The following is a 21,061-nucleotide window of genomic DNA, read 5'->3' as shown; positions in this document are numbered from 1 at the left end:
AGTCATTTTTCAGATGTATATGAATTATTTTAGTAGTGGTTAGACTATTAATGGTTTCCTTTTTGGATGTTTTGTCAATGAATTTCAATTTCTGAATTTGCCATAAGTAGTTCATTGTTTGAAGTTTATTTTCTCTGTTTATCCCTTGAATAGTTTGTTGACTAGTAACTAAAATCTTTAAAACTTTTCTTGACCCCTACTTTGAATAATAAGTTTGAGTTATTTGATTTTTTTTTTCCAGGATTTTAAACATATTGGTTGGCATTTCATTTTAACCTCTATAATGGGTGTTCTAGTCTCTAAATTTTCAATTCCTTGGAGAATCATTGATGCTTTTACTTTAGAAATAATGTTTAACTATGGCACTATACCAGATTTAGTCTAGTAACTTCATGGTAGTAAAATTTAAATTCTATATTGGATGTAATTAAGGCAATCTAGTTTCAAAACAACTCTGTTTTAATCAAGAAAAGCAAAAATAATACAAAGTAAATTTCATTTTGTTGTTGATTTACTTTTTTAAATTGAAGACTAGTACAATGTATGATTGATAAATACACACTGCTTTATTTTTCTTTCTGATTGAAATTTTTATAGCCAGAGTTTTTACCATTTTTTTTTTTAAACATTTCTAAAGTTTGAGTGTGTTTCAACTTTCTCCCACAAGAGGGCAGAAAGGACTATTAAACTGATAGTCTAAAAATGTCATTCAGTGTTTTCAAATTAGCTTCTCTTATATTAACAAAAAGGAGCATAATGGCCAAGTTATTGTTTGATTTACAGATAATTGGCATATTGCAGGGAGGAGACTTAATTTCACCCTTTTAAATTAAACAGGGAGATTTAAAAAGACATAAAATATTCATTAATGTTCGGTGATTATAAAGTAGTGGCATATATTTATTTTGCCTTTATTACTGTTTCGATGGGAAAATACTGCAAATATTTCCGAAATCGAGTTGGCCATACTGACAAGTTGAAATGTTTAAGCAGCGTTAATGCAATCTGCTCACACCTGATATCCTATGCAGAATGATTCAAAATGACTACATCAATTATTAAAAGAAATATTTAAAATTCTGTAAATGTGCCATTGTGCGCCACAGTTGGCTGAAACTGTTCTCCATGGCCTGCTATTTAGATTATCAAATATATTTTAAGCTTCAAGGACTTGAAAACAGTAAACCTTTTTCATACCATTTCCTAAATGAAAAATGTCCCAGAAATATTTTTGCAAAGACAGATATTCTTATGTATTTCTTCACAAGAGTTCGATTTCTTCTTTTTCTTTTTTTCCCTTTTTTAAGTTTATTTAAAGTAATATTTTGAAATTCTAGGTGCCAGGACAAAATAAATGCAATTTCTGTTATCAGTGCTTTTTGTGAATAGACAGTTTCTTATAGGCTCTTTTATTCTGTACAATTTAGAAAAAAAGAATATAGGATTATAGTCTCCGAGTCTAGGATCACACTCTGTAGGCCTACTCCTAAGACTTTTCTTCTTCAATTTGTGGAATATTTGGGGTCTAGGCAGTGGTTCAGGAGGAATAGTTGCTCTGATGCTACAGCCCTGCAACCCATAGTGACACTTAGGTATGTTCTTTTTTGTTGTATGATTGAAAGTCAGTTTGCAACACAATAAAAATACAATGTTGATATGATTTTGCAGTATAATTTTATAAATGCTAGAATTTTTGCCATTAATGTGGAAGTTTAATGATGCCATATATCTTAAATTATAAATTAATTTCTGTCATCAGTTTTAGAAATATCTTTTCAGTGTTGTTTAATAGTTCCAAGGATGAATTCTGACCAAGATATGAGGGAAAGGAAGTAAAAAACACCTGATTTTTTTCCCAGGGTAAGAGTATATTATTTTTGTTATAGGTGAAAAAACAGCCCATTTTTTGCTATTTTTAAATTTTGAAAGCCTTGTGTATGTAAAAAAAAAAAAAAAGCTTTTGCAATATTTTTCCCCCAGAGACAAATTTGTATTAACTGAAATAGGGTTGAAAAAGGCACTATGATTTCAACCTTTAACTAGACAAAATACGTTTTTTTTAAAATACTGAATTAGAAAATAGAACTTAGATGCAGTTTGAATTTCAAATAAACTCTTCAGTGACCATATGTTCATGCAAGTTAGTGGTGATAAACCGTAGATGCGCAAGTGTTTGTTCATTCTGGCTCTGTGGTCTCTTGCCTTACAATGCATGACTTATGTCCTTTGGGTGCTCTAGATTTTAATTTAAGCTAGTTAGATATTGAGGATTTTTTTAAGCTCTTTACAAATCATTCCACTTACATTATCCTTCTATTTGAGGAAAAGACAGTGATAGTATAAAAAGGTCAGACTGGAAAGTTGCAAGCAGTCATAGAATAAAAATCCTTTCTCTTTTTCCATTTCAACAAATAGTTTATGAAATTATCAGATAATATGACAATTACTTCATGACTGTCTTTCCACCCTTTTGGGCCCTGAAGTAGCTACTTGCCACACTTTAAAACAGTGAATTTCTTTGAAAATTTAAACAAGCTTACCTTATTTTAATGTATTTTCTACACTGAGAATTCAGATTTTTAAACAGTTGATTATACAGATTCTAGTAATACTAATACTATTAAAATCTGTGATTACAAATGCACATGGGATTGGTTCAATTAAGGGAAAAAGATTGATTTGCCTAGCACAAATCCTAAACCCAGGTGTGGAAAAGGATATGAAGTCCCTGAAATCAAGCCAACTTTTCTTGGAAACTAATTCTTTGTTGTCCATATTACTATTGCAAAAGCTTCTATTAGGCAAAATACCCACTTTTCTTTGCAGATGTCATACAAACTTAAGGAATACACACATGACCCAGAATAACAATAATAAGAAACCTAAGTATTTTTTATATGGAATCATGGAGTATTACTTATCTGTTATAGTGAGAAGCATGATAAATAGCTATTGGAATTATTTAAATCCTCTTCCAAGTTTCACTTTACCCTAGAATTCTCACTGTTCTTATTAATGTTGATTTAGTTCTTAGGGGGAGTGAAAGGGGAAAATTGATGACCTATAAAGATATATCTTGCATAAATTGGTGAAAGATTTCACTTCTAATATTAGTGATTGTCAGTGAGAAGCCAGTAGTTTGAATTGGCGACAAGAAGTGAACTAAATACATAAATCATACCAGTCTTTAAAAATAATCTTGGCTAAATAATTGTGAAAATTTGTTTGTTCTGGTTCTGCAAATTTGAAACTTGCATTGGGTTTTGTGCCTATTTTTCTACTTGGTACTTTCTGAACTTACTTGAGTAACGTGTATTTTAAACTATTCTCCTTTGATGCTGGAGATCATTAACAGTATTAAATATGTAGTTTTTTATACATTGTACTAATAAGCAATTTTCTGGTATTGGGTTGACTATAACTACTTACTAACATGCCTTTCTGTAAGTGTTTTAAGTATAGTTGTTTTTTTGTTTGTTTGTTTTGTTTGTTTGTTTGTTTTCCAGTTCAGAGAGGGCGGGGGTACTGGCACAGAACTGAAGAGTAGAGTAGCTGAGAATGTACATAGGCAAGAGGGTAAATTAAATTGTGTGCTTATTTAATTAAAAGTTTAAGTGGTTTATAAATTTACTTCAAGATAAATGGCATATATAAATTCAATTAGAATGAACCCATTTTAATTAGCATATATCATAGTTTGATTTTTTAAAATTTGAAATCACAAATGACATCTTAGCAAGAATGGATATAATTTCTTAAGCAATTGGGCAATGAATTCAAGCCTTTATTCAGCTTTCAGAAAAGGACATTGTGAGCTTCTTTTAATATGTATGTATATTATTCATTTCGAGTTGAATTTTATAATCTGTTCAAGTCATACTAACTACTATAAGTGAACAAATTGCTAATGATCATTTTATAAATATTGAAGTTACTTGTGATTCTTAGTAAATCATCCCCTTAGGAAATAGTTTAAGTAATATTTACACTGCAGCCCTTTGGAACCGACAAGTCTCTCTCCAAAAGTATTTTAGAATAATCTCTCTGAGAAATTTTTTTTAAGCCCATGTAAGTATTTTTCACTTATTTTCCAAGAAGATAGAAACAATGAAATTTTGTTAAGAATTAAGGGCAATGCTTTAGTCCTTTGTTACTTAAGATATGTGTATCCTAACATCATCTTAACTGGCCATGTTTCATAATCTGAGATTTGTGTGTTGGTAATTTTGAAATGTCTAGGTTAAGAGAAATTATGTTCAGTTATCAGAAACTAATAAACATAAGACATTTTTATATGCAAGAAAAGGCAGAGAGTAAATAATTGCACTGGTGACCAATACTGTAATAATCCTGTTTTACAATATGCACTTGACAGGTTGTAATAGTGCTAATTGAAGAGACTAATTCACACTTGCTTCATTCTATTCAAAGGCAAAATCAGCAGCTTGTTTTGCTTTTGACCAGATGGTCCTCATGAACACCTACTGTGCACTTTAAGTGCTTTACTAGAATTACAAAGGCTGGGGGCTGCGTTCGACTCCAAATGATTTGAGAAGAGAGAGAGAGACGGAGAGAGAGAGGGGGAGAAAAAAAACCCTCTATGCTCAATGGATTTGGTGCAAGTAAATTAATTCTAGTGGACCCATTACACACTGAGCCCCCTTTTCAAAGCTCTGAGCCTCCTCGCTTGCTCTGTAGCAATGAGAAAGAGAAAGAGAAAGGCAGATTACTGCAAACAGAAATAAAAAAAAGGGCTATGAAAGGGAGAAAAGAGGCCTTGAAGCCTTTCATATCATTTGAGTTTTTCAAGTGCGTTATTTTTGGGGAGGGTGGATATATGAAAAGCCAATTGGAGTTTTTTTTGTTTTAAAGTGCGCTATTTAAGCACCATGAATATAGGCGCAAGAGCAACAGTTGACTGAGTTTACTGTGGTGAAGCTTTGTGTCCGAGGATGAATCAAATTCATTATATTCAACTCTTTGTGTTTTAACATGAATGTAGGGTTAGTTTCACAAGACTGTGTCTGTTTAGGATAATTATAATTTAATATTTTCCTTTCATAAAGTTATCACTGTAGATGTCTAAAATTTTTAATCAAAGCAGATTTTGTACATTGACTTTGAAGCACCCTGACAGTTTAAAATTCAAAGGAAAGCTTTTTTAGTTTTCAAAAGAAAAGAAAGGCTCATTCTAATGGCATTGAAGCAGAGATTATTATAACTAATTAGAAGTCACACATCTGTTAGCTTTTGGTTTGTGACTTACTTATGTATTTTTTAAGTAAAATTTATACTTTAAAAATATATTGCTGTTATTGGGTGAACCCAAAAGGATAAAATGCACTTAATAGAGAACCATTTATTTGAGTCAACCATTTTTACAAATTTCTGCATGGCCCCATAAAAATATGTAGTATATTAAAGTCCATTAAATGTGAACGAAATTATATAATTAATAACCTGAAATTGGAATACACTTCCAAACAAAATATTTTCATATAGTTCTTGTTAACATAACTCTAATTAATAACCAAAGTTATTATGACACAACAAGAAAATTAGCAAGCCCAGTTTGTGCAGATTTATGGTTATCCTTAAAGCTGTTTATTATGTACAGTTGTAATTTGGAATATGGACACTGTAAAATAATGGATTCTTCTAAGTTATGTGGGTTAGATAAAATACAAGAGATCATATCTAGGGAGTGTCAGTTTTGTGTTTTTGTACTTTTCAGTTTAATTCTAATACATTTTTGTTGCATGGCCTACTTTTGTTTGATGGCATACTGAAACTAATTCAAGTGCATTTTTATTATAGTTATAAGCAAAGAATAAAACAAAATCATGCCAGTAACATATAACTTAAAGATAATTGTAAACTAATTGTAAACAAGTCGTAGAGATGACTATTTCTAAGTTTGGCCCATCTCTTTAAATGAATGTCTAGAATTTATACTTTAAAAGGCATAAAGCACTAATATATATATAATATATGTTAATTATATTCTTAGGACATAAAATATAGAAATGTAAAAACAACTACAAAAACATTTTATTTTATTTTTCAAAGACTTTTAATAGTAGGATGCCTTCTTTGATATTTAAAATAAAATTTGATTCATTTCTTATTAATATCATTACTTTGGGACTTTGTTCATTTAAGTATAAGTTTTGAGGTGGGGAAGAATATAAGGGGGATCCCTAAATCTTCAACCAAGAAAACGTATAATGAAATTTATAAGCAATGAGGTGTTAATGAATTAATGTCCTTTGGGAGAAAAGGATTTCTAGAAAAAATATGAATGATTAGGAAAACTTACAAAAAATTATTTTACAGTGGACTATTTAAAACTGACAGTATTAGGTGACGGGGTGTGGGCCTATTCTTATTGATTTTGAGGGGCGTTCTCTGAACCTCCTGAATTTTGGGGGTTGGGAGAAGGGGTGTAGGGTTATGGACATTGGGGAGGGTATGTGCTTTTGGGTAAATTGGAAGGGGAGATGAACCATGAGAGACTATGGACTCTGAAAAACAATCTGAGGGGTTTGAAGTGGCGGGGGGGTGGGAGGTTGGGGTACCAGGTGGTGGGTATTATAGAGGGCACGGCTTGCATGGAGCACTGGGTGTGGTGAAAAAATAATGAATACTGTTTTTCTGAAAATAAATTGGAAAAATAAAATAAAATAAAATAAAACTGACAGTAGACTACTAGATTAACTTTCTTGTAGGTACCATAAAAAGCTCTCTTTAAATCTAAAACTTCAGTTAGCAGACGTGGTTTGACCATGACCATGCAGTCACTTACTTAGGTGGGGCTGATTCTTTGGTTTCATAGGCACAGTGGTTGGAGCCTTTCTCCTCATGAAGAAGAGTTTATTTCAATATTAAAATATTAACCCCTAGATTCCTGAATGCCAGAGACAAGGTTCTGTCCTGTAGGGGAAGGGTTGGAAAAGGCTACAGTTTTTTTTAATAGATTTGGTAGGTACCATGTTATTTAAGCTGAGAAATATTTTAACATTTAAGTATCCTCCAGCCATAAAATAAGAATAATGACCTCATTCTTCTCCTGGACCAACCCCAGGAAAAAAAAGAGAGAGAGAGAATGAGAGAGAGAGAAGTAAATCAAAGGATGGGTAAGTGAATATAAAGTGCTCATAAACATAACCTAAATTAATTCAAGGTATATTAAGGCCTGCATGTTAAAAATTATTTACAGGTTTATCCTTATATACCAAAGATTATTTGGCCATAACCCCTTAAACATCTATTTATGATAATTTTTCTTTCATCTAATGTGTCTTCTATATGACTTAATACTATCTAGTCAAGGAGTTCTTTTTCAAGCATATTTGGTATGAAAAATAAAACTTTAAAAAATTTTATAGCTCAGTTTAGAGCTATATTATTATTACCCTCAATACATCCCTTAAAAAAAATTTTTTTTAAACGAAAAAACCTTAAAAGCTTGTAACAAACATTTTTTATAAACGACAAAATGTATTCCTTGCTTTGTGGTCATTGCGTGACCAGACAGTAGAGTACTGGATTGTTTTAAGGTTTTTACAGCTGCAAGGCAAAAGCATCTGTTCATTGCAAAGCCGGCATTGTTTAATTTTGACACTGACTTTTACATGCATCTTGTACCAAGCACTGGATTAGATGCCACTAAGATGAAATTTGTTTTAAGTTGCTCCCAAAGTGCAGCTGTCCCCATATATGGCCTTGTAGCTTAACCAAAATAGACAGACATAGGATCAATCAGAATCTTTGTACAGGGTCACCTTACTAGGCTAGAGAGGCTCAGAGAAGGAATGTTAATGATATTTATTGTGAATAACTGCAAAACTAGTTTCCAAGATGATTTAGTGTATGTAGAAGTATACCCTTCCCCTTTTTAGGGCAACAGAACCATTATTAAATATTAAGCTTTTAAACTGGAGTATAATGGTCAAATACTATGATGCCTGTTTATACACAGGCACTCTTCTTCCACATTTGATTACAAGAAAAATGATCAGTTTATTGGTCACTCAAGTAGTAATTGACTGAAAATAAACTCAATCTAAAATGGCTCTGCTAAAATCTTGAGAAGTGGACATTTTTATAGAATGATAATTTTTCTTTAATGTTTCAAGTGAATGAAAAATGAAAGAGCACCTCACTTCCCGGGTTTCCTGGGATTGTGTGAATTTCTACCCAGCTGGTCCAAATTGATTGATACAGGGCCAAATATTTGTCTGCCTACATTTCAAAGTCTATAATTTGCTAATGAATTGTGGTAATAATCTTTCATCATACATGAAAGATTTAGCCAAACAATTTGCTAAGTATGTATTTTGATCATAAAATTTTTGGACTTACACCAAGCTTTACATCTATTTTACAGCTTATGCATGGGGGTGGAGGGAGAGCAGGGGGAGAAATAATACCGAACATGAGCACTTGATGGAAAGGGATGAAGGAAATGAGGGAAGAAGGTACTTTGGAAAAGAGTAATGCTGGGAAAGTCCTATGAGTGACAGTGGAAAACAAATTAGATTTGCACTTAGAGTACAAAATAGAATTTTTTAAATGCCAGTAGTTTTAGCTTGTGGTATCCAGAGGTATGGTAGGTATCCAGGTAGATGAAGTCAAGGAAGGAATTTTTTCCTTTTTGGCTACAGCTATTCCATACATTGATTATGGAATAATTTCCTTAAAACTTTATGCTAGAAAACTCAAGTGCCCACAAACCAAAAGTAATTGAAGGCATAAGAATAAAAGCCAGATGTTTGTTGGGGTTGACTTAGAGACTTTAAAAAAAAAAAAGTGAAGGAATAAATATGATTTGACCAATTCCAGAATAAGGTAAAAGAGGAACCTCTTACTCTTAGTTAAGCTTTTGAAATGACTGTGAACATCCAAGAAAATATTTTCTCCTTCTAAAACAAAGACTGTATAAAGGACAGTGGGGCTCATATTTGTATGTGTGTATATGGGGAGGTGATATTTATTATTAAATATCCTCTATTTGGGTAAGTGTAAATCTTAATTATATATTTTTGAAGAGCAGTGTAAGATGACTCCAGAGAAAGTCCAGGATTAGCCAATGGAGTGAAAGGTCAAGAAAGTGTTCTAAATAAGATTCTATTGTGTATCAGTAATTTCTGTTTCATTGTTAGAATTCAGGGTGCCATGACTTCTTATTTGAGTGATACAGTCTGAATTATTTTCAAATTGTCCATGAGGGGAATATTTAATAATACTGATAAAGTTTTCCTTGCCTTGCAGATAGGTAGTTTAAAAAAAAGGAGGTAGCTAGAAAGAGAGAAACCATCTTATAGAAGAGACTGAATCTTCCATTTTATAGATAAGCAGTTTTAGAACTTTTACATACTTGCTGGACCTCTTGATTATGTTGCATTTCCAGAGCATTAACTTCTATCCATTTATATAATTCTCTTTTCTCTGGTAGAGCTAAGCCTGTTCTAAATATTAGTATAGTAAATGTCTATCCAAGATGGCACCATTGGAAACTCCTCTAACATACATAGGAGAGTTAAAGATTCATATGTCAAACTAGAGCTTTATTTCAAGTGAATTGAAATCTTGTTTTACAGTTGACTTTCTCAGGCCCTTTCCTTCATTTTGTGATTTTTTTCTGTTTTACCAGTTTGATACTTGTCATAATTCTTTTGTGATCATATTGTTACTATATTTATCACACTGCAGTTAATATAGAAGAGATCCTGTAATCATAATGAAGGGAAAAATTATCAAAACTGAGGCTTACAGAAGGGAGGAAGGTGGGGGGGTGGGGTAACCAGGTGATGGGTATTAAGGAGGGCACGTGTAATATGCAACTAATGAATCATTGAACACAACATCAAAAACTAGTGATGTACTATATGTTGGCTAGTTGACTATAATAATAAAAAATTATATTTAGGTAAAACCAATTATGAGTGAGATAGTGACATTGTTGATTCTCTTATTCACAGTTTTGTAAAAATTGCATTTCATAAACATTAAAGTTATAGTTTACATATGTTAAATTCAAATTATGCTGTTGCCATTTGTTTCTAGTACTTATGGTATTCTGTTATCAAAAGCACCTTAGGGGTGCCTGGCTGGCTCAGTGGGTTAAAGCCTCTGCCTTCGGCTCAGGTCATGGTCCCAGAGTCCTGGGATCGAGCCCCACATTGGCCTCTTGGCTCTGCAGGGAGCCTGCTTCCTCCTCTCTCTCTGCCTGCCTCTCTGCCTACTTGTGATCTCTGTCTGTCTGTCAAATAAATAAATAAAATCTTAAAAAAAAAAAAAAAAGCCTGCCTTCGGCTCAGGTCATGATCCCAGGGTCCTGGGATCAAGTGTGCATTGGGCTCCCTGCTCAGCGGGAAGCCTGATTCTCCCTCTCCCACTTCCCCTGCTTGTGTTCCCTCTCTCGCTTTGTCTCTCTCTGTCAAATAAATAAATAAAATCTTCAGGAAAAAAAAAAAAGGCACTTCACATTTACATGCTTGCCTTTGCCTGATGAAAATGTGAATTATTTCCCACTAAGAGGTATGTTTGTAATGTCTAATAATAATAACTATTATTATTATAGAATATCAGTTAAACATCAGTTCATTTCTGTTGAGTTGGGAGGTATTTCCCTTATGCTTCACATTGTAAAATGAGGGAACTTTAATAAGGTGTATTTAAGGTTGCTGGTTTTTTTGTGGGTAAAAATTTTTGTTGTTAATAATAGGTATGCACATGGATCACTTTGCTTAGAATTTGAAATTTCAGAAATATAGTAAAATATCTTATGAGTCCTAATTTCTATTGGTAATTGTACTTTCAGATATTGTAACCAATGTTTGTATATAATGAATGGAACAATATGTGGAACATGATTCTAAAAGTAATATATTAATATGCTTATGTGTCATAAATTTAAATGAATGTCAATGTCTTCAAATTAGTTATCTTTGTTATCTTTGTTATTGATATATATATCCTCTGTTGCTCAAAAGTTATTCTAGATTTCTGGGAACTGGCTTTAGAGATCATGATGCTTTTTAAAACTTTTCTTTTTGAATGATCTCATGTATGACCAACCTTTGTCCCATGAAGGGGAGAAATTGATTTGTTGAAACTGCCAAAAGTAATTGGAAGCCAGATGTTGCGAGGCAGGTCGTTATTCAATCTGGGTAGTCAAATTTTTGGTTATTCTCTCTTTGCTGAGCTTCTCCTCTCCCTGTAAATATATATCTGTCGTGGCACTTACCACACTCATTTGCAGTTACCTGTTTACTTGTTTTTTTCCCATTAGACTAAGAGCACCTTAAGAACAGGAAAAGTATCAACCTCATCTCTTTATTTCTGGGCCTACCACTGAATTTGTTAAAGAGATGGTATGCTTATGAATGACTGAATTAAAAAAGAATCTAACTTAATGAGATTATTTGCACCTGAAGGCATTCGCAAAAGAGAAGTCACTCAAGTCTTTCTGAGTATTTCGAGCGTTTTAAGTATTAATTTGACATAAATAGGTACTTTCTCATGGGGGTTATGAGAGATCTCTCTGATTTGGCTATGTGAACTCTCACTTATTTATTAAAAATGAGATTGAGAATAGATAGTTTGCCCACAAAGTGTAAAATAAAATTCTGACTTTAAAATAGATTTATGTCATCCTTAATTTGTAATATCTGCCAGGTCATTTCTTGGTGTTTTCTCTGTAAATGAAGTTATAGCTGGTTTTTAAAAATTGTTTTCTAAATTTAGGGGCTGCAATCTTATAGATTTTAATCTATTTTTCAATTGGCAATTCGTTAACTTGTGATAGCAGAAAGATGATTACACTATGGTATATAGAATCTGAGTTCTAATCTTCCTGCTACTAACAAGCTGCACAGTCATCTAGCCCTGAGTGGCTTGGTATTTCTTTTTCATTTGTTTGACTTTACATTAATAGAGAACTGCAAAAACTCGAAGTTTTTGCTGGTAAAAATATAAAATGTCTTGGAACTTTAAAGTATGCATAAAATACCCGTGTCCCATTGAACCCGGTGTATACCTCTATTGCAACACCTCAGTTCTTCTGTTTTGTGTTTATTTTCCTTCTCATGGTAGGATTCTTGAAGGTAGGATCTCAGTCATTTAATCTTCATATTTATAGTACTAAGTGTAGTATGTAGCGCCTTATAAATGATTATTGAATGAGCAAATATATATGTGTGTCACCATCCAGTAGTTGAAAAGGATTCTAATATCTGATATTTTGTTTTCTTAGCTATATTAGTTTGGGTAATTCATTTAGCTGCTCTGGGTCTGGGTCATTTATGAAAGATAGGAAATGGTTTCAGAGGAGTTTCCTGCTTCTAAAATTTGGTCATTACACATGAATTTAGAAATTTATATGTGCTTCAACTGAACCTTGTGTGTGAGGTTGGGGTGGCAGAGAGAGAACTAGTCAATAGGTAGTCACCATGTATGTAAATATGTATATATGTCCTGTGGAATGTAAATATCTCTTTAATATTTAAGGTGTTAAGAGGTTCAAGGTTGAAATAGAGGTCTTTCTTGCCATGGTGTTTGAATTTCTAGAATTGAGATTTTTAATTTTTATCTTAAAGTAGACTTTAACCTTGAATATATAGGATCTGACAAGACTTTAAAGGTTAATTCCATTAACATAACAAGTCTTTCTAATACATAAGATTTTTTACGTATTGAGATACATAAAAGTAAATGGTATCAATTTAAAGTCATTAGTTTCACTTGTGGTAAGTGAATTAAAATTCTATGAGCATAGCAAGGCTATAAAGATAACTACCATAAGGATATACCTATAGATCAATGGAACAGAACTGGAAGTCCAGAAATAAATCCCTTACACTCAAGGTCAGTTAATTTTCAGCAAGGTTGTCATGACAATTAAACATGGAAAGAATAGTTTTTTCAACATATGGTGCTGGGACAACTGGATATCTACATGCAAAATGAAATTGGACTACTCTTTTACATCATATGTAAAAATTAATCAACTGGATCAAAGACCTAAATAAAAAAGCTAAAACTGTAAAACTCTTAGAAGAAAACATAGGAATAAATCTTTGTGACCTTGGTTAGTTGATGGTTTCTTTAGATATGACATCAAAAAGACAAAGAACAAAAGGAAAAATAGGTAAATTGGACTTCATCAAATTAAAAAACTTTTATGCCTTAAAGGATACCATCAGTGAAGTGAAGAAAGTACTTACAGAATGGAGGAACATATTTCCAAATCATTTATTGATAAGAGACTTATATCTAGAATATAAAGAACTATCATAACTTAACAATGAAAAGACAAATAACCTAATTTAAAAATGGGAAAAGGGGAGCACCTGGGTGGCTCAGTGGGTTAAAGCCTCTGCTTTGAGCTCAGGTCATGATCCCAGGGTCCTAGGATGGAGCCCTGCATCGAGGTGGGGGGGGTCTCTGCTCAGTAGGAGGCCTGCTTCTCTTCCTCTCTCTCTCTGCCTACCTCTCTGCCTGCTTGTGATCTCTGTCAAATAAATAAATAAAATCTTCAAAAAGAAATGGGAAAAGGATTTAAATGGATATTTCTCAAAGGAAGATATGCAGTGAGTATGCACATGAAAAGTTGTCCAACATCTTTAGTCATTAGAAAATTGCAAACCAAAACTAGAATGAAAAAGCATTTCATATCACTTGGATGACTAGAATGAAAAAGATGACAGTAACAAGTGTTGATTAGATGTTGAGAAGTTGGAACCCTCAGATATTGCTGGTAGGAATGCAAAATGATGGAGTAGTTGTGGAAGACAGTTTGTCAGTTCCTCAGAAAGGTAAACAAAGAGTTACCATATGACCCAGTAATTCCACTCCTATACATACACCAAAAGAATTGAAAACATGTTCGCACAAAAATGTGTACATGAATGTTCACTGCAGCACTATTCTTAGTAGACAAAATATAAAAACAATCCAAATGTCCATCAACATATCTGATGTATGAAAAAATAACATACGGTATATCCATAAGTAGAATATTATTCAGTCATAAAAAGGAATATAGTACTGATATATACTATGGCATAGATGAATCTTAAAAAAAATTATGCTAAGTGAAAGAAGTGTCTCTTTTGTCTACAAAAGGCCACATATTATATGATTCCACTTATATGAAATCCCTAGAATGATCAAATGTGTAGAGACAAAAGATAGATTGCTGGGCAGTAAAATTACTCTGTACCACAGGGGTGGATACATGTTATTATAAATTTATTCAAGCCCATAGAATGTATAATACCAAGAGTGAATCCTAATATAAATCATGGAGTTAGGGTGATAATATGTCAATAAATGTAGGTTAATCATTTGTAATAAATAATACTACTTTGGTGGGGATATTGCTAATGGAGAAGGCCTGCATTTGTGGGGGCAGAGGATATATGAGAAACCTCTGTACCTTCTGCTGAAACTTACTGTGAGCCTGAAACTATGCTAAAAAATAAAGCCTATTTAAAAAAATTAAAAAGTATGTTACACTTAGCCAGGAACAACATGGGTGAGGGAAAGGTGTGTGGATAGTGGCTACTAATGAGTACAGGGTTTTATTTCTTGTTTTGCTTTGTGTTTTTTTTTTTTTTTACATAACCCACTAGTTATGTAATACAATGCATTTAAGATATTAAATATCTTTAAATAATTGTTTATTTACATGTTTTATAAACAAGGTTTTACATGAGAGCTATAATGTAATTTAAATACAGTACAAGATCTTCATGTGTATTCCAAATATTCAATAAATTAAGAAAGTCAATTTAAATCTTCTTGTTCATATGTGTACAAATCTGTTTTTGTGCATATATCTCCCCCTACTTAAACCCATTTTTAGAATTCTGAAATAATAAAACAAAAAGTGTACACAGCTTTGTAAAAAATATCTGAATTTACCATATGTATGATTTTTCTGTTTTTCATGGTAAAATTTACATAACAAAAATTTTACCATTTTAACCATATTTAGTGTACAGTTCAGTTGAATCAGATACAGTCACACTATTGTATAACCATCACTGCTATTCATCTCCAGAAATTTTTTCATCTTCCCAGTGTGTTACTCCATAACCATTAGACAGTAACTCCCCAATTCTCTCTCCCTCTCTGCCCTGGCAACTATCATTTTACTTTCTGTCTCTATGAATTTGACTACCGTAGTAGGTACCTTACATAAATGGATTAATATTTGTCCTTTTGTGACTGGCTTATTTCAGTTAGCATAATGCCTTCATGTCATAGCATTTTTCAGAATTTGTTTTTTAGGACTGAATAATATTTCATAGTGTGTACCACACTTTGTTTATCCATTAATTTGTTGATGTGGCATTCTGGTTGTTTATACCTTTTGGCTATTGTAAATAATGTTGCTGTGAACATGGGTATACAAATACCTAATCAAGCTCCTGCTTTCATTTCTTATCGCTATATACCCACAAATGGAACCCTGGATCACAGGTTTAACTTTTTGAGAAACCATTGTACTGTTTTCCACAGTTGCTACAACATTTCACTTTTCCCACCAGCATATGTAAGAGTTCTGATTTCTCTACATCCTCACCAACATTTGTTGTTTTCTGTCTTTTGGATAATATCCTTTCTAGTGGATATAAAATGGTATTTCATTGTGGTTTTAATTTGCATTTTCCTAATTACTCCTGATGTAACATCAGTTAATGTACTTATTGCTCATTGTATATCTTCTTTGAAGAAATGTCCATTCAAGTCCTTTTCCCACTTGGGATATTCTTTATGGAGTGATAAAAACATTCTGGAATTTATTGGTGGTGATGGTCGCACAAGTTTGTGAATGTGCCAACAACCACTGAATTGTACACATAAATATAATAAAAAATAAACTAAACCAAAAAAATGGGTATGGAGAACTGAGAATTTATAAGAGAACTACAACTACAAATTGGATAATTGTACCAAAAAGGAAGATTAAAGACTTTGGGGATGATGCCACCAGGATAAATTATATAAAAATACCAAGTTTCAACTTACTAATGTTTACCAAGAATTTAAATAACTCTTTTTTTTTAAGATTTTATTTATTTTTCAGATAGAGATCACAAGTAGGCAGAGAGGCAGGCAGAGAGAGAGGGGGAACAGGCTCCCAGCTGAGCAGAGAGCCTGATGCAGGGCTCGATCCCAGGACCCTGAGATTATGACCTGAGCCGAAGGCAGAGGCTTTAAACATCTGAGCCACCCAGGCACCCCTAAAGAACTCTTTTTGAGATAGTAACCAGATATCTTCTTTTTCTATTGAAGTTAAACCAAGAGAAAATGGACTTCGTAATGTTGGTGAGAATTTTTTTGAGTTTGACATTATTAAGCTTTGGAGAGTTGGATGGAATCACATAAGAATTTTTGTTAAATATTTAAAAGGGGACAGATTCTTACTTAGTTTCTGACTATTTGATGGTTAAGTCTATTGAACAAGTAGCAAGTAAGTCTGTTGAGTCACATTCCAGTGGATTATTACCAACTTTTGTGTATGGTGGTAACGTGGACACAAAAGCTATTAAAGGGTACTGATGATATCATCATACAGAGTTTCTGTGACTGGTGCTTTTTTGGGCAGTGCTTCCATTAGTTTGTTCTATTACTGTGAATGTAATAGAAGTGTATTTGAGCGTGGAATAAATACTTTGTATGAGAATAAAGATATTAATTAGTCTGTTAGAAAAACATATTCTCTGTGAGGAAATTATCATCTATCTATAATCTAGTGGAGATCCACTAAAAGAGGGAATGGCTTTTATTTCACAGTAATGTGAATAAGTAATAAGAAATGTGAATGAGTTTCTACAGAGACTCTTGTAGTCAGTGATATTCTAGTTATTGACCTTAAAGTTGCTGATTACGTCACTGCTGCATACAGCTGTGCAGGTTGAAATTGGAACTGAAACTGTGAAAAACAATGATTTTGATGAGGATATGAATGTAGGACTTGATGAATATAGTCACTCTTCTTTTTTTTAACTTTTAAATTTTTTAATTAACATATAATGTATTATTAGCCCCAGAGGTACAGGTGTAGTCACTCTTCTATATAAATAGAGGTACTGAGGTACCTGGCTGGCCCAGTCGGTGGAGCATGTGACTCTTGATCTTGAGGTTGTGGGTTTGAGCTCTATGTTGGTGGTAGAGATTACTTTAAGAAATAAAATCTTTGATAGATAGATGGATGGATGTGCTGATGCAGATTATAGGTAAGTGGTATAAGAGTGCCCAATAAAGTCATTGTTTTTTCCCATTATATGATTTATAGTACCTTCGTTTATTTCATTTCCTAAATCTTTAATCCATTCACATTATCTCTATTAAAAAATAGCCTACCTCACCCTCCTTCTGTCTCACTATATCAACTCTTTCCTTATCTGTAAGATTAGTGGTGGTGATACTGTGTGCCTAATAGGTATTATTTTATTATGTGAAAGTGAGACAATAAATAAAGTGAGACAAATTTTAGTGACTAAAATACTTTTTATAGGAACTATTCTTCTTTCCATGTACCTCAGATTTTACTAAGTGACATTACTTGTCTCTGAATGTGCCTCACTATTTTTAAAATTTCTTTTTCTTCAACTTGACTTCTCCTCACACTGTTCAAAAACCCCTCTCCCTTATATATCTTTCAGGAAGACCATACGCAGCTGATACATCCTTCAGGAAGTCTTCTACAATCCTTTTTCCTCTTATAAATGTCAACTCTCCTTACCTCTTCGTTTTGCCCTTATATGCCATGAAGTGATTTGTGCCGCATACACTCGTTTATATACTTGTCCTAGCTCATCGTTCAGCTCTTTGGGTGGGGGAGGGCTATGTCCTATTGATGTTTATGTTCTCTACAGAACTGAACAGAATGCTTTAAGAATAGTAGGGGGGAAATATAGAAGAAAAAGCACTTGTTGAAATTGAGTTCCATTCATCTCTTCCAACCGTAGCACTTGACATATGCCTCTGTTATAGCACTTTTTGGTGTTAACGGCAAAAATTTGATTGGAGTCATTAGTTGTGCTAGAGCTAACTCCTATCAGTCCAAGAAAGCTGATTGCTAGGTATTCAGGAATTTTGTGAACCTGATAAACTGTTGATAGTTTGAAATTGGCCACGGTTGGGAGTATTTATACCATGTAAATTGGCAAACTCTTCAAATCATGGCTTTTTATTTTGGGAGAACCAATTTACCAGCCATCACTAGTTGTGTGTCTCTAACCCACAGTAATTTGTGAATTCCTTCAGATTCATTTTTTTCCTCAGTGCCTGACCTGTGATAGGAATACTCTGCAGAATTAATGAAAAAAAATAACTGATTAAATATATCAGCTGCCTTATTCCTCTACTCTCTGACTTCTGTTGGCAGAGACTGAATTTCAGAGTCTGGTGTGTTCTTTAAGACCAAGATCAGAAATGGCCCATTGTCATGGTATGCACTTTTCTTTCTCCTTCAGAGTTTGAACCAAAAAAGGTATCTGTTGGAAATCAAGGCTATTAAACACAGATGTTTCAATAGCACAGTAAGGATGGCATTTCTGTCCATTATCACCTTGTTAAGCTACTCCTGCTATGACTTTGCTGCCTACTAAGTTTTTGGCATTCATTGCTTAACTGACTGACTCACCTTTCAATTTCCAAGTTGGAAGCCAACAGTGTGAACCATCTCAAATTAGCTGAAAGATTTCCTTTCACATTATAAGAGGTAACTGATTAATTCTCTCTAGTCATAGATTATATCAGTACTGACAAATGAAAATACAATGTCTTGTACCTTCAAATATTACTAAAAATTACTGTATTAAAACAACTCAAACTATTTTTTCATTAATGTTTCTGTTAGTTTTATTAAAAGTAGCATTTATATAAAATGAAATTTAGAGGTAATATTAAGAATCATCTGGATTTTTAAAAATTTTTTCTAAAATATCTTCCATAATCATGATACATGTAAGTTTAAAAATACTGCTGTGCTTTCTGGCCATTCCATGTGCCATCTATTGCCATCTAAACTCAGAACCATTTTAAATTTCCTTTAAATTTTGAAGAAAATAAACATTATACTCAGAGCTCAACACTAAGTATTAAAAGAATAGAAAGAGCAGATTTCTGAAGTTCTCAGGTTTATGTTCTATACACTACATTTATGTGCTTACAGTACTTTTAAATCCCTTTCAAAAGGCTGAGATGAGAGTGCCCGGCTGGCTCAGTCTTGATCTTGGGGTCATGAATTTAGGTCCCACAATGAACATAGAGCTTACTCAAAAAAAAAAAAAGTAAAGAAGTGAGGGGTGGTGGTGCTGAGATGTACCAGTATGTATTGAATAGGTAGCAGGTTCATTCTTGTAACCAAGGAGGTAAGTAGGCTAATCACCAACATAATTTTTTTATTTCTGAAGTTCTACTCTCACTTTACACAATAGGTTAAATATTTTCTTGCTAAAATTGAGACAGAAAATGACATTACACAACATGCATATTTGTTGGTTTTATTGAAAGTGCGAAAAATTTCAAACAGTTCTAATTAGGTGCAAGTGCACTTTATCTCTAGAGGTACATCTTTCAGTATCAGCTACTCAGTTGCACGTTGAAATTCTGTGCTGTTTGGAATTTGTGCATTGCTTATACTACAGATGTTTGATTCAAGAATAATAATAATAATGGAGGGGTGACATTTTAATAAAACCTTGCTTATTTTGTGGAAAAGTTGAGAGATAGAAGCTATTCAGAAAAATGGGAGATTCCTGTTTGGGTTAAAAATTTATAGTGTGCTAGTATTTGTTCTCAAGTGTGTGTGTGTTCCAGAATACTAGTGGATCATTTCCAGAGATTAATAGGCATTTGAAATTTATAATCAGAACATGAAAAGAATAACTACTTTTTATATTTCAGACAAAGTTAAGGTCATCACAAATTTTGGTAGAAATGAAGCAAGCAACTAACTTTATTTTATAAGAATAATTAGAATTCTGAATATAGTGTCTGTAATCTATATTACATGATCATAAACAGTTTATATCTATAGAAGGAGCTGTTCAGGTCATCATACAGAATAATTGCCGGTAGATTCTGCATATAATTGGTTCATATAAATTCTATGTTTAGGTGTTCTAACTATGAGAATGGGAAAACCAGAAGTATTTTGATCTGCACATTTTGTAGAGGGATAGAAATTCCCTCAAAATTCTGATTATGTGTGAGAGATTCTTGTTATGGAAAATACTGCATTAAGTAATTGTTTTTACCAGATGACCCTATAGGTTACTTTTGGCTCTAAAGTTCTTGGAATCTGTGATGGATTTCTGAAGTGTTTCCTTAATAAAATGACAGAGCATTATAACTTCTGCTTAAGGTGTCTTTTCTATGAAATGAATTCTATCCAAAGGATAATAAGAAATGAACTTTAAAAATTATAATTAATATTTATTGATAAAACAAATAGTCAATAACACTTGAATGCTAGTTTTACAAAACATTAATTAGATGTTCCTGTTGTCATACACTATCAGAGCTTAACATTTCTTCAACTTAGAAAACATTATTTTAATCTTTTAAGATCCTCTAAATAAAAAAAAAATAAGATCCTCTAAGTCTGTATCATAATTAATTAAAAATGAAACAAAAATGGTTTCTTTTGGTGAGCACCTACTATGTATATTAGGTACATCATAGTGAAAGTGGTTTTCCTTTTTAGCTAGATTTTTTCCTCAAAGCAAAATATTACTTACTATGAATCAAAGGTATAAGTTTTAGGCTCTAGGATTTATTCATGCTTAGGTCATTTACCAGAAATGGTATATATTGTCAGGCTGTATGGTGTTGTTATTAGATATATTACCTGTTATTAGATATATGGTTAAGACTGTGCTTAAATGCTTGTACAGAAACTATTTTATTTTTTAGTATTTGTATTTAGAATATCTGTGACATACAGTTACATGTGGAAATATATAGTAATTACCAATATTTTTATTTTGCTTATTGTGTTTCACATTTTAACTGCACAATTTATGATTTTATTAGT

The 21,061-nt window shown here is 32.7% G+C and overlaps 1 protein-coding gene across 1 annotated transcript in view; it reads left to right on the top strand.

Moving 5' to 3' along the window:
* Nucleotides 1-21,061, top strand: part of FAF1 (Fas associated factor 1) — a 475,350-nt gene that overhangs the window by 226,413 nt on the left and 227,876 nt on the right. The window lies entirely within an intron of this gene.

This window comes from Neovison vison, chromosome 2 (assembly GCF_020171115.1).
Source record: "Neovison vison isolate M4711 chromosome 2, ASM_NN_V1, whole genome shotgun sequence".
In the NCBI taxonomy this organism is placed as follows: domain Eukaryota; kingdom Metazoa; phylum Chordata; class Mammalia; order Carnivora; family Mustelidae; genus Neogale; species Neogale vison.
This window is presented reverse-complemented; position numbering and strand designations above follow the sequence as displayed.